This window comes from Gossypium raimondii, chromosome 9, assembly GCF_025698545.1.
Source record: "Gossypium raimondii isolate GPD5lz chromosome 9, ASM2569854v1, whole genome shotgun sequence".
Lineage (NCBI taxonomy): Eukaryota > Viridiplantae > Streptophyta > Magnoliopsida > Malvales > Malvaceae > Gossypium > Gossypium raimondii.
The window spans coordinates 10,360,602-10,373,526 of record NC_068573.1 but is presented as its reverse complement, the minus strand read 5'-3'; the positions used below and the strand labels follow the sequence as shown (position 1 = coordinate 10,373,526).

Below are 12,925 nucleotides of genomic sequence, written 5' to 3'. Positions count from 1 at the left end.
AAATAAATACCATGCAGAAAATCTAAGCTTTGGGCTAAAGCTTTCTTCACTTAATAATGGTGTTTCAGCTACCAACATCCCAAATGGAAAAGAATATACTTTGTCTTTACTTAATTTTAAGTTTAATTATTTAATTACCATTTTCCCTTTAATATTAAACCAAATTTCATCAAATGCCAAGCCATGATCATCCATTATACTTAAATTAGGTAGAATTACTACTTAAGGCCTTTATTTCATGCTTTTTCACCAATTAGTCTTTTTACCTAATTAAATATTTATACCTTAAAATTTATTAAAATTTTTTTATATAACCCTAATAACACTCTGTGAATATTTAATAAAATACTTACGGGCTTGGTTTATAGAAACGAGGTCCCGATACCTTATTTTCTAAAACCACTTGAATTTAGGGACATACCACTTGAACTTAATTATTCGTTAAAATAGCATAAATTTTCAAATCAAAATTTATTATAACTCTATATTTGACTCGTAAATAATAAATAATAATATGTACAGACTCACCCATCGAATTTGTAGCCCTGAAATCACTATCTCCGACACCACTTAAAAACGGGTTGTTACATACAGGACTTCCTAGGGTCGTTTAGCTTAAAGCTTACGTTCTTTTCCCAACCAACTGATCAGTTGAGAAACCCTACATAGCCATTAGTTAATCCCACATTCACTCGTTAATATTTTTAAGGGATTAGTTACTCATGGATCTAACAAACATCATGGATTTGAATTGAAACATAAACATTTTCAAAACAAAATAAAGAGATTAGAAACATCCTGAATATGTATTGAAAGTTAAAGCTCAATCCTTGAAAAATTCTTATTAATTCACAATCTGGAACACTCTAAGAACAAAACATAATGAGAATAAAACCTAAAAATAAAATCTAAAAGCTAAGCATGAAAATGAAAATAAAAGGGAGGCAAATTTCCCCTAAAAAATTTTGAGCAATGGTATTTATAGGCCTAGGTTAACATCCTCATCTTAACCAAAAAACGGCCAAAAAACTTCAATCAATTGTGTTGTACGAACAAAAACACATTTGCTTCATTAAGTGACCACCTCACTTTGGTATTGCGACACCCTCAAGCCTGTGTCGTGACATTGATGGAAGATTGCTTCTTTGGGCATGTCTTCAAGGCTACGTCGTGACACTTTATGGTCTATGACACATCATCCTTGACAGATTTAAATGTCTTTAGGGCTTATTTGGTGCTTATAAACAAAAATAATTTAAATGTAATTTAAAAATGTTTTTTTAATTCTTAAATTGTTTGTATTGAATTTAAGAAAAAATACATTTATTACATTATAACATGTTAATCGATGCCACATTAAATTTTTCTATGGGAGATATTTTCCATATATCACTGACATCTTTACATGTCAACAAAAGAGAAATAATGTTTTCAAGACTTTTGTAGTATTAAGAGTTATTTCTAACAATCCATACTTTTTTTCCAATTAAGTGCCCCTGCAAAATGAGTGAGTCTTCCAACAAAAGTTCCAGGCTTGGCTTCAATCATATTTTTCTTGTTAAATGTGAACTGGGAAGATGAGGATGGCCCGGATGTTCTAAAGAAGGCTCCATTCATGAACAAATCTCCTTCAGATCTCCATACCCAATTATTCCATTTTGACTCTGGTACATAAATCCTGTGGGTTATCTATAGAAATGCAATGAAATAAAAGGTTAATGGAACAATAACATATACATTTAAGGTCAAGCTATGTTTATTACTATTATTAAATTAAATAAAGGTATCAACTTTTTTATTATCCTTTGATGTACATCTTTTGCGAATGGGTCATTTGGAGCAATAAACCTATTGCCTTTGATACTAATGGTAGGATGTGTGCTACCGTCAATGGCATACATTTTCCAATGAGTGTAGTCATTGTTAACAACATGAATGAATCCCCATCAACATCTAGGCATTCTTTGTATTAATTCATAGCCAAAATGGTTGAAAGCAACTATGACTTGCATGTATTGATCTAGAGAATAGTTGTCACTTGCAACAAACAAGATCACCTAAAAGAAAAAGAAAAGAATGTTTAGTTGAAAACATGGTGACGTCTTGTTACATATTCTATGATAAAACTTACAACGTTATGATGAGTGAAATGGCAGTTTGAGATGGTGATGGTAGTGGAACCCTAGATTGCATCAATGAGCAAGTCTTGGCATTCAAACAAGGAAATACAATCTAGCCAAATGTTCGATGATCCAAAGATGGAAATACCATCCCCATCACCAACCGTTCGAAAACTAGAGTGATCTTCCGAGTCCCTGATAAGCCCACCAAGACTTTCAACAACATGGTGAACATGAATGTTGTGAATGATGACATTATGCACAAACTGAAGTGTAATGCTGCATCCATAAGCTATATGAACATTTTCTCTACGACCATCGATTGTTTTCTCACTTTGAACTATTAGCTTTTGCGGTAATTTGATTTTCATATCATGAGCAAAAAAGATCCATAATAGTTTCTTTTTTATCACAACATGACGTAAAGTTCCTGGTTTGGGATTTATAACATCATTATCATAGTTATCTATCACCAATTAGTATTCTCTTTTTTTTCCACCACTAGTTTTGTGTCCAAAACCAAGTACACAGTTTGCTAATCTTTTTCAATCCTCGACCTAATTTTTCATCCATCGCCGACACCTATCAATTGGATTGGTTGCCAAGCATGGTCCACTGTACTTCTTGTGTTTACCCCTTAAGTATCTTCTCGTTCTAATCGTAATAAGATCCTCAAATTTTATGATTTTTTTTTGCAATTAGCTTTGTCAAGAACCCTAAAATAAGTTGCCCAAGGTAATGTATATAATGCCTTCATTTAACATACAATTTAAGAAAGGTTAAAGATATTGGAAGTATTTAAGGGAATTGAATTTGGAACCCTTGGTACAGTTAGTGATTGTAGATATTCTTAATCGATGACATTCAATAGGTCTATTGATTCGGTTTTGATGTATAATTTTTTTATAATTAAACCATGACCATTTTTATAAAAAATGAAAAAGGAGAGATAGAAGAGAAAACTGTAATTTACTTGTTAACATTGTAGTTCAACTGATTTGTTATATTTTCTGGGCTCGGTTGATAAGCTTTTAGCACAAGCTTCCTAGCTTCCATTTCATGTTGTTTCCAAAAGTCATCAAATTCAGCAACATTTGCCCATAGCCTTGAAATTAGCGTTGAAAAAGAAAATAGGAAAACAAGCCTTAGCTTAGTTACTTCCATTGTACTTTTCCTTCTATATATGTCTCTTTCCTAGGATCTTTTTTTCTTGGTTAAATTAGTTGGGCGATATGGTAGGTGCTAAATTTTAAACCACGAAGACAATGAAAAAGGAGGAAAACCCTAATATCTAATGCTTTAATCTACTAGCTTGTAGTAAATTTATTAAGCTATGAACTTTTTGATTGGCTTTAAATAAGCTTTTTAATACTTTAAAGTGCTTCAAGTGCTAACCATCGTCTTTACAATAATAAAAACTATAACTTTTCCACCATAAATTTAGAAATAGTCTAACCTACAACTTCATTCAGGAACACTCATGACTTGCACACTTAATTTGGATTATCAATAGAATCAATTGCACCAGATAACTGGTAAGACATTTTTGTTTTATCTTTTTTCAACTGTAATATCAATAAACAAAAAGAAAGTTAACAAAAAAACAATTCTTTCCTTTTAAAATAATAGAATATGATTTATTGGGATTCAACCTAAGGGTGTGTTAATTTTGCAAAAATTAGTTTATTTTCTTGTGTTTTTTTTTTGCATAAAATAGCCTGATTAACGACAAATGACATAGTCCCAAATTTGAAAAAGTGCTTTTCCACCGCATAACCAATAAAGAACACTTTCTTTTGGAGTTAAAACTACGGTGGAAAAGTGTTTCTCCACCCAAAAGCCAAAGTTGTAATTTAGGCCCTTTTCGTTTCTGACTTTTGCATTTAGAAGAGAAAATTATCAAAATACCCTAAGTTATATTAACTATTTAAAAGGTATACAAAATTTAGATTAATTTATATTTTATGTATCATTATGTTAAATTATATTTGCATATTTCATGTATCATTATATGAAAGAATAAAAATACCATTTATTATTATATTTAAGTTTTTAAAATATTTTAATCCCCGTTCTTTAATTTACACAAAATTGCAAAGAAAGTGGGCTCAAAACTTCCCACAAACTGCACTAGTTGTGAAAATTTGAACTTAGTCAAACCAGTCCATGTAGGATAAACCCTACATCCTATATTGCGAATTTTATATTTTATGTTGGTGTAGGATTTTTTTTGTGGGTGCCATAGTGGAGCTAGAATCTAGATCCTTATATGGTAGTATCGTTGGAAGAGATTGTTGAGGCAATTATGTGAGCAATGCCCACTACACTTAGCACTGTACAAGCCATATAACTTGCTTTATTTTTAATTGAAAAATATTTTTGAACCAAAATTGGTGGACCATAACATAGATGATATTGTGGACTTGTGTTGACACATATTTGAAGATTGATATGAAGCAACAAATCCTTGAAGATTTGATCGAATCGGATCAAGCAATCAGATTTCCTGATTGAACGAGATCGAGTCGAAGAACTTGGAAGCATATCTTGAAGGTTATTGATTTATCATGGAATTTATGAAGATATTTTTATGGCAAATTGTGTTGCTATTTTCATAGGGGGGTTATTATAATTTATCTTTATCTTTATCTTATCTAAATTTAAACTATTATACATTGAAAAACTTATGTAGGTAAAAGGGTGTAGAGAGTTTTAACACTTCTTCTATTTAGTAGGAATTTTATCTTTTACATTGCATTGTGTAACAAGTGAGTCACTCGGTTTATACACAAAGTTTTCATGGAAGAAAACTTAGAGGAGATAAATCTAGATCTTAGGTGAAAAACATGATGTTGTTATATCGATGAGTGATAAGACTTAAATCACTGTTTTATATTAGGTTGAAAGATTGTGGATTATCTCTTGAGGCTAGGCCTCGTAGACATTGGGAAACCAAACTATGCAAACAATTGCATTGTGTTCATCTTTCTCCTTTTGTACTGAGAAAAGCAATTAGGCACTACTCGTAACATTTCTCCCTTGTTCTTAATAGTTTTAATTGGTTTCTTCTTATGTTTTATGTGTTCTTTGATATTTATTACTAAACTTTTTTATTTAATTAATGTTCTCTAGAATGGATCCTTGTGGTGTTCGTGTTGTAAGGATTTATTTATTGTTTGTCTCATTATTGAATGGTGGTGATCTAATTTTATTTTGTTGGTTTTTGTTTCCGGAGCCTATTGTGGTGTTTTTATTATGCTTGGTGTTTCATGTTTAAGTTTTGGAGATTATGTTTTGTATATTCTCAATGCATTGTACACTTTCTTTTTTTCCTAGGGGTGTCTTTAGTTTATTGGTTTGTGTTCTCATGTTATGGAGTTTAGTTGGACTTAGGTGAGAATGAATGGTTTTTACCTTTAATAATAACATGTTTGTTTTCATTGAGAAAAATAATTAACACCTCAACTAAAATTCTCTAATCATTTTGATGGCTTAAGGTGTTTATTTATAGTACAATTCTTTTACAATAATGAAAACACCATTTTGCCCTTGAAAGACTTGAATTCTGTTATCGGGATTGATAGTTGGTGTTCTTGTCATGAATTTGTTTCTTGTGTTGAACACATTAAGTTTATGTGTCATGAGACACTAAACTGTGGCGCTAGATCTTTGCTTTTCTTCCTGCCCGTTTCACTCTTGCTTCCAATTTTACTACAAAAGAATCACCAAATAATCTTGCCAAAATAGAGGTCAATCCAAACATAAAGAAATATGGTTAGAAAATATGAAAAGACTTCCTTTATGATAAAATTATTAAAAACTAAAAAAAGCTTACCTAATTAGTCTTATAACACGTCTATTGGTTGTAGTTTTTATTTAAATTTATTGTGAATAATTTTAACTTTTTTTCTTCAACAATATTTTAACTTATTTATATTAAATTTATCAACACATTTAATTTTTTATATAGTTATAAATTTTCTTTCTTGAGTCTCAAGAATTAACTTAAAAACTCTCGCACCTTCCTTTAAGAGACTTCAACTTCCTTTGGATCACCTATGACATTGCTTATGGTGAGGTTAAAAGCAATGGTGGGGTGACATAAGTTATTATACTAGTGAGATTAACACATTGAAACACAATAGTAGTGGTGAGGTTAGAATAGAAAATGACAATTAAGGACATTGAATTAAATATTGCATATAATTGAATTTTTAGGTTATTTAAAAATTTCTAAATTTTGTTAAAAATATAATTTCCTAATAAAAGTCTATAAGAATTTTAATTTCATCAATAAAATAATATATCTATTATTATATGTTCATTTTTTATTCTTGATGTAATTATTTATTTGCTTATTTTTACATATTTATTTGTTAGAAAGGGACAGCCCTTGGATATTTGTGTATCCAAGTAGGAGTTTTACTATGCACAATTGTTATGTGCGAGTCTCAAATCTCACAATGAATTATTGTGATATGGGTTATATTCTGCATTATAAGAATATTTTTCTCCAAACAATCCACCATTTTGGATATTTTAAGAGAACATTTTCAGCTACAAATTTCAAGAAATCACCCATTTATAGCCTTTGTATTTGACCATTTTAAAAACTTTATTACATTCTACAAATAGTGTAATTTATGAAAAGAAATAAAACAAAAAAATATTTTCTAAGTCTATTAAGACAAATATATGGATAAACAATCCATAAAATAATAGAAATCAAGAAACTTAAATCAATTTACCTAATAAATTGAAACTTAATCTATTTGGACATCAATAATGAATATTTAGGAATATATATATCACACTTAAAAATTATTATAGTGAAGCTAGTTGAGTCTTAGCTCTATTGACACGGACATTGTTGCCAATGCAGAAGAACGTGAGTTCCAGTGTGTTGAAGCGCATTATTCTCCTATTTATGGGTTGGGGAGGGACTATGGGTAGTTCTAGACATTAAGTAAAAAAAGAGTATATATGATCAGAATCTATAATGAGACTATTAAAAAAATTCTGTAAAAACTATATTAATCACTAAAAATAAAAGAAATAGATTAGATCAAGACCCAATAATGTGCACTCATATTATTCAACTTAACGACCTTTGATTTTTACAGGTATATATACATCGTTGTTAAGTAATGGTTACAACCGTTGTAAATTTCAAGGGATGTATTCCAAGAAAAAAAATCTTAGGTACAAACTTTACGAGTTAAATGATAAAAGAGATTCTGAAGCTTTGCTATGGGTAACTAATTTCCAAAACTACCCATAATTGAATCTCTATACTGTAACAGCCCGATTTTGGGCCTAGTCGAAATAGTGGTTTCGGGACCACAAATCTGAAAAGGACAAAATTTATTTTTATTATATTTTTATGGTCTACGGTTTCAAAAAATGTTTTCGTGAAAATTTTGACGTTTGGACACTCAATTTAGTCAAAAAGACTAAATTGTAAAAAGTGCAAAAGTTGAGTTCTACATGTTAGAGGTGTTCAATTGTTATGAAATTTTAAATTGGAGGTCATTATATGGTAATTAGACCATTGGTTAAGTTGGTGGACAAAAATGGACATGGTTAGTCATGTTTCCAAAGTTTTTCATTAAGGGCATTTTGGTTATTTAGTTATTAAAATGAATTAAAAACAAAATTAAAAGCCAATTTTTGTCCATCTTCAACCCCTTGGCTGAAAATTGCATGGAGAAACCATGGCTAGGGTTTTTCAAGCTTCCAAGCTCGATTGTAAGTCTGTTCTAGCCTCGTTTTTAATGATTTTTATGTTTTTGAAATCCTCGTAACAAGATTTACCTATTTTTACCATTATTTTGAACTAGGGTTTGTGTTTAAAAATTTACCCATGAATTATATGCATGTATTTTTATGTTTTATGGAAGAATATGAATATTTGGAGTGTGATGAACATCTTTTACTAAGTGAATTTCGATGAAAATGCCTAGAAGGATTAATTTGTAAAAGTTATAAAATATGTCACAAGTGTGTGAATAAGTGAGAATTGTGGAATGCTATAGTTATAAAAATGGTTCGGCTAGGCCTAAAATGCAAGGAAATTGAATAAAAATTATTTTACGAGCCTAGGGACAAAATCATAATTTTGTGAAACTTTAGGGGCAAAAATGTAATTTTTCCAAAGTATGATTTTTGGACTAAATTGAATAATGTGAATGTTAAATAAGTGAAATGTGTTATTATAAATCAAGAAAGACGAGAAATTGACTTTGATCAGTGAAAAAGAAAAGTGAAAAATTTCTCGATTGAACCTCCGGAATAGAAAAGATACGAATGAAGTGACAATAATGATGACATGTGTGGCACGGACTGTGTGCAGGCCACTATGTGAAAGAGATGGTAATGGTCACATGTGTAGTACTATGTGCAGGCTACTACGTGTACCAGGTACCATTGATTATAAAGGTGGTTGTTGTGTGCTGATTCCACCGGGTATCATTGATTATAAAGGTGGTTGCTGGTGTTGATTCCACCGGGTACCATTGATTATGAAGATGGTTGCTATGTGCTGATTCCACCTAGTATCATTGACTATAAGGGTGGTGCTGTGTGCTGATCCACCGTGTATCTGTTATTATTCCAAAGTGTTCATCGGGAAATTGACTAAGTGAAATACATGAGATCATGTAACGACTAAGTGTAATTGAATATGACTATGTGATGAATGAGTGCAGGTATAAGTGTGAAAATTTATGAAAAATGTGCTCGATATTTGATCAAATCATCGGTAAGATGAAATGGAGTAAGCGAAATTATGAAAGAGTAAATTTAGCAACAAAATAGTTTTGGACAGCAACAGTTGTGTGATTTTGAAAAATCACCAAAAATGGTGTAAATCAAATTAGAGAGTGAATAAGATATGAAATTAAAGCTGAATGAGTCTATTTTCACATAAAAGAGACAAAGCAAGCAAATGAGTTTTATATTATGATATATTTGAATTTTAGTGAGATAGGGGTAGAATGATTTTGGAATCCCCTGTTCTAACTTTGGAAAATCATTAAAATTTGTAAAAAAATAATTATGGGATAAAATTTATATTTTTAGAATCTAGAATGGGTCTATTTTCAAAAGAAACAAATGAGAACATTATCTTAATTCTGTACTACGAAATAATTAATTTTTGTTGAAGAAGGGTCAGAACTGTCAAGCAGTGAAATAGGGAAAATTTAAAGAATAAACTGTATCTATTGGCTAAGCCAAAAATTTTGAAAATTTTATGATAATAATATACGTGAGTTTAGTTTTGTGGAAAATTAACGGATCTTTTTTTGAAGCTTGGTAGCTTGAGATATAAATAAATTAGTGACTTTGACTTTGACAGATAGTTTGAATTTACATACAGGAAAATAGTGATAGTATGGATAATGTTGTTTAAGTGTGTTATACACATTAAGGATGTGAAATGGAGAAGAGGAGGAGGAAAATTGGGAAATATATGAATTATTTGTATATAATTGGTAATATTCTCGTTTATAATTGATAAACGATGAAATAGAAATGATGCTTATATTTGCGCATTATTGGTCATGATTTAAGGTCATGTGGGAAAATAAAGTTTCATAGTATGTGTTTATGGTACATTTGAAATATGATTTAGCTTGAAGTAATGTCATGAATGGTTTATGAATTAAAACATTTTGGTAAGTTTGATACATGAATATCTGTTGTGCTCATCCATGCTTATAATGCTTATGTTATATGTTTATTTGGTTAACATATTTGACGTACATGCGTAGGCTTTGCCCAAGTTGTGACTGGATTATTCCACGTTAATCTTATAAGTTATGCATTGAAATGGTAAATGCCTAAATGGAAATATGCTTGTGATCATGACAGGGTGGTAAGGTTTAAATTATGTAATCTCTATTGAAATGGTTTATCATGTGGTTAGTTCCAAAAAGAATTATGCTTAAATGCACTAGCTAGCGACTATGGTTGAACGATATGTTTATGTCTTGTGTGATATGCATAGGAAAAGGGTGTGGAAAGGTAATGAAATAGTAAGTTCATATTTGAAGTGAAAAATGATGAAAAAGGGGATGATGAGTTGAATTGATGTTGTTATTTAAGCTAAAGTGATATTTTCATTGAAAAATTGAGAATTTCATAAATGTATTAATGAATGGTATAATCGATAAACGTTGAGTTAAATGGAAAATACGTTTTAGTATTGAAATTACTAATATTGAATTGTACGTGAATTAAATAAAAATTCCTAGTGATATGATTTGAATTGTGAGCATGAGAAATTGTGAATAATTATAAAATCATGTTAAAAATTTGAAAGTTTTAATTTAGATGAAATTTTAAAACATTGTTAAACACGTTTACAAGCGTTTGTGTCCTGGTAATGCCTCGTACCCTATTCCAGTGTCGAATACGGGTAAGGGGTGTTACATATACAAACAATGAACAACCATTAATATCAAGCTAAAGTTCAATAACAATCTAACTAAGGCTTTTTTATAATCGATTTCCAAATAAAGCCTTAAAGCAATGAAAGAAGATATAAGAGATCAATATGCTTATTTGGTGCTTATAAACAAAAATAATTTAAATGTAATTTAAAATGATTTTTTAATTAATAAATTGTTTGTATTGAATTTAAGAAAAATAATAATACATTCATTACATTATAGTGTGTTAATCGATGCCACAGTAATTTTTTCTATTGGAGATATTTTCCATATATCACTAACATCTTTACATGTCAACAAAAGAGAAATAATGTTTTCAAGACTGTTGTAGAATTAAGAGTTTTTTCTACCACTCCATACTTCTTTTTGCAGTTAAGAGCCCCTACAAAACGAGTGAGTCTTCCAACAAAAGTTCCAGGCTTGGCTTCAACCATATCTTTCTTGTTAAATGTGAATTGGAAAGATGATGATGGTTTGGATGTTCTAAAGAAGGCTCCATTCATGAATAAATCTCCTTCAGATCTCCATACCCAATTCTTCCATTTTGACTCTAGTGCATAAATCACATGGGTTATCTATAGAAATGCAATGAAATAAAAGGTTAATGGAACAACAACATATACATTTAAGGTCAAGCGATTTTTATTACTATTACCCAATTAAAAAAAGGCTATCAACTTTTTTATTATACTTTGATGTACCTCTTTTGCAAATGGGTCATTTGATCTTGAGAATAGCTGTCACTTGCACCAAACAAGATCACCTAAAAGTAAAATCAAAGAATGTTTTGTTGAAAACATGGTGACGTCTTGTTGAGTATTACATGATAAAACTTACATCATTATGATGAATGAAATGATAGGTTGAGATGGTGGTGGTAGTGGAACCCTAGATTACATCAATGAGTCCGTCCTGGCATTCAGACATTGAAATATGATCTAGCCAAATATTCGATGATCCAAAGATGGAAATACCATCCCTATCACCAAACGCTCGAAAACCAAAGTGATCTATAGAGTCCCTGATAAGGCCACCACGACTTTCAACAACATGATGAACATGAATATTGTGAATTGAAGTGTAATGTCGCATCCATAAGCTATATGAACATTTGCTGTACGACCATCAATTGTTTTCTCACTTTGAACTATTAGCTCTTGTGATAATTTGATGTTCATATCATGAGAAAAAATCATCCATAATTGTTTCTTTTGTATCACAACATGAAGTAAAGTTCCTGGTTTGGGATTTATAACATCATTATCAGAATTATCTATTACCAATTAGTATTATCCTTGTTGTCCACAATGAGTTTTGTGTCCAAAACCAAGCACACAGTTTGCTAATCTTTTTTGATCCTCGACCCAATTCTTCATGCATTGTCAACACCTATCAATCGGATTGGTTGCCAAGCATGGTCCATTGTACTTTTTGTGTTTACCCCTAAAGTATCATCTCGTTCTATTTGTACTTCTAGTTAGATATTCTTAATCGATGACCTTCAATAGGTCTATCGATTCAGTTTTGATATATAACTTGTTTATAACTAAACCATGACCATTTTTATAAAAAATGAAAAAGGAGAGATAGAAGAGAAAACTGTAATTTACTTGTTAACATTGTAGTTCAAATGATTTGTTATATTTTCTGGGCTCGGTTCATAAGCTTTTAGCGCAAGCTTCCTAGCTTCTTTTTCACGTTGTTTCCAAAAGTCATCAAATTTAGTAACATTTTCCCATAGCCTTGAAATTAGCGTTGCAAAATAAAATAGGAGAACAAGCCTTAGCTTAGTTACTTCCATTGTAGTTTTCCTAGGATCTTTTCTTCTTGGTTCAATTAGTTGGGCGATATGGTAGGTGCTAAATTTTAAACCACGAAGACAATGAAAAAGGAGGAAAACCCTAATATCTAATGCTTTAATATACCAGCTTGTAGTAAATTTATTAAGCTACGAACTTTTTAATTGGCTTTAAATAAGCTTTTTACGTAACTGTGTGATTCTAAATTTAAAGTGCTTAAAGTGCTAACCATGGTCTTTACAGCAATAAAAACTATAACTTTTCCACCATAAATTTAGAAGTAGTCTAACCCACAACTTCATTTAGGAACATTCATGACTTGCACACTTAATTTGGATTATCAATGGAATCAATTGCACCAGATAACTGGTGAGACCTTTTTTGTTTTAACTTTTTTCAACTGTAATATCATTAAATAAATAAATAAGGTTAAAAAATAGTTCTTCCTTTTAAAATAATAGAATATGGTTTCTTGGGATTCAACCCAAGTGTGTGTTAATTTTACAAAAATGAGTTTATTTTCCTGTGTTTATTTTTGCAGAAAATAGCTTGG

General features: G+C 30.5%; 2 pseudogenes; both read right to left on the bottom strand.

Moving 5' to 3' along the window:
* Positions 1-1,461: 1,461 nt before the first annotated feature.
* Positions 1,462-3,284, bottom strand: LOC105797463 (pectate lyase-like; annotated as a pseudogene).
* Positions 3,285-3,613: 329 nt separating this feature from the next.
* Positions 3,614-12,374, bottom strand: LOC105797462 (probable pectate lyase 19; annotated as a pseudogene).
* Positions 12,375-12,925: the final 551 nt, after the last annotated feature.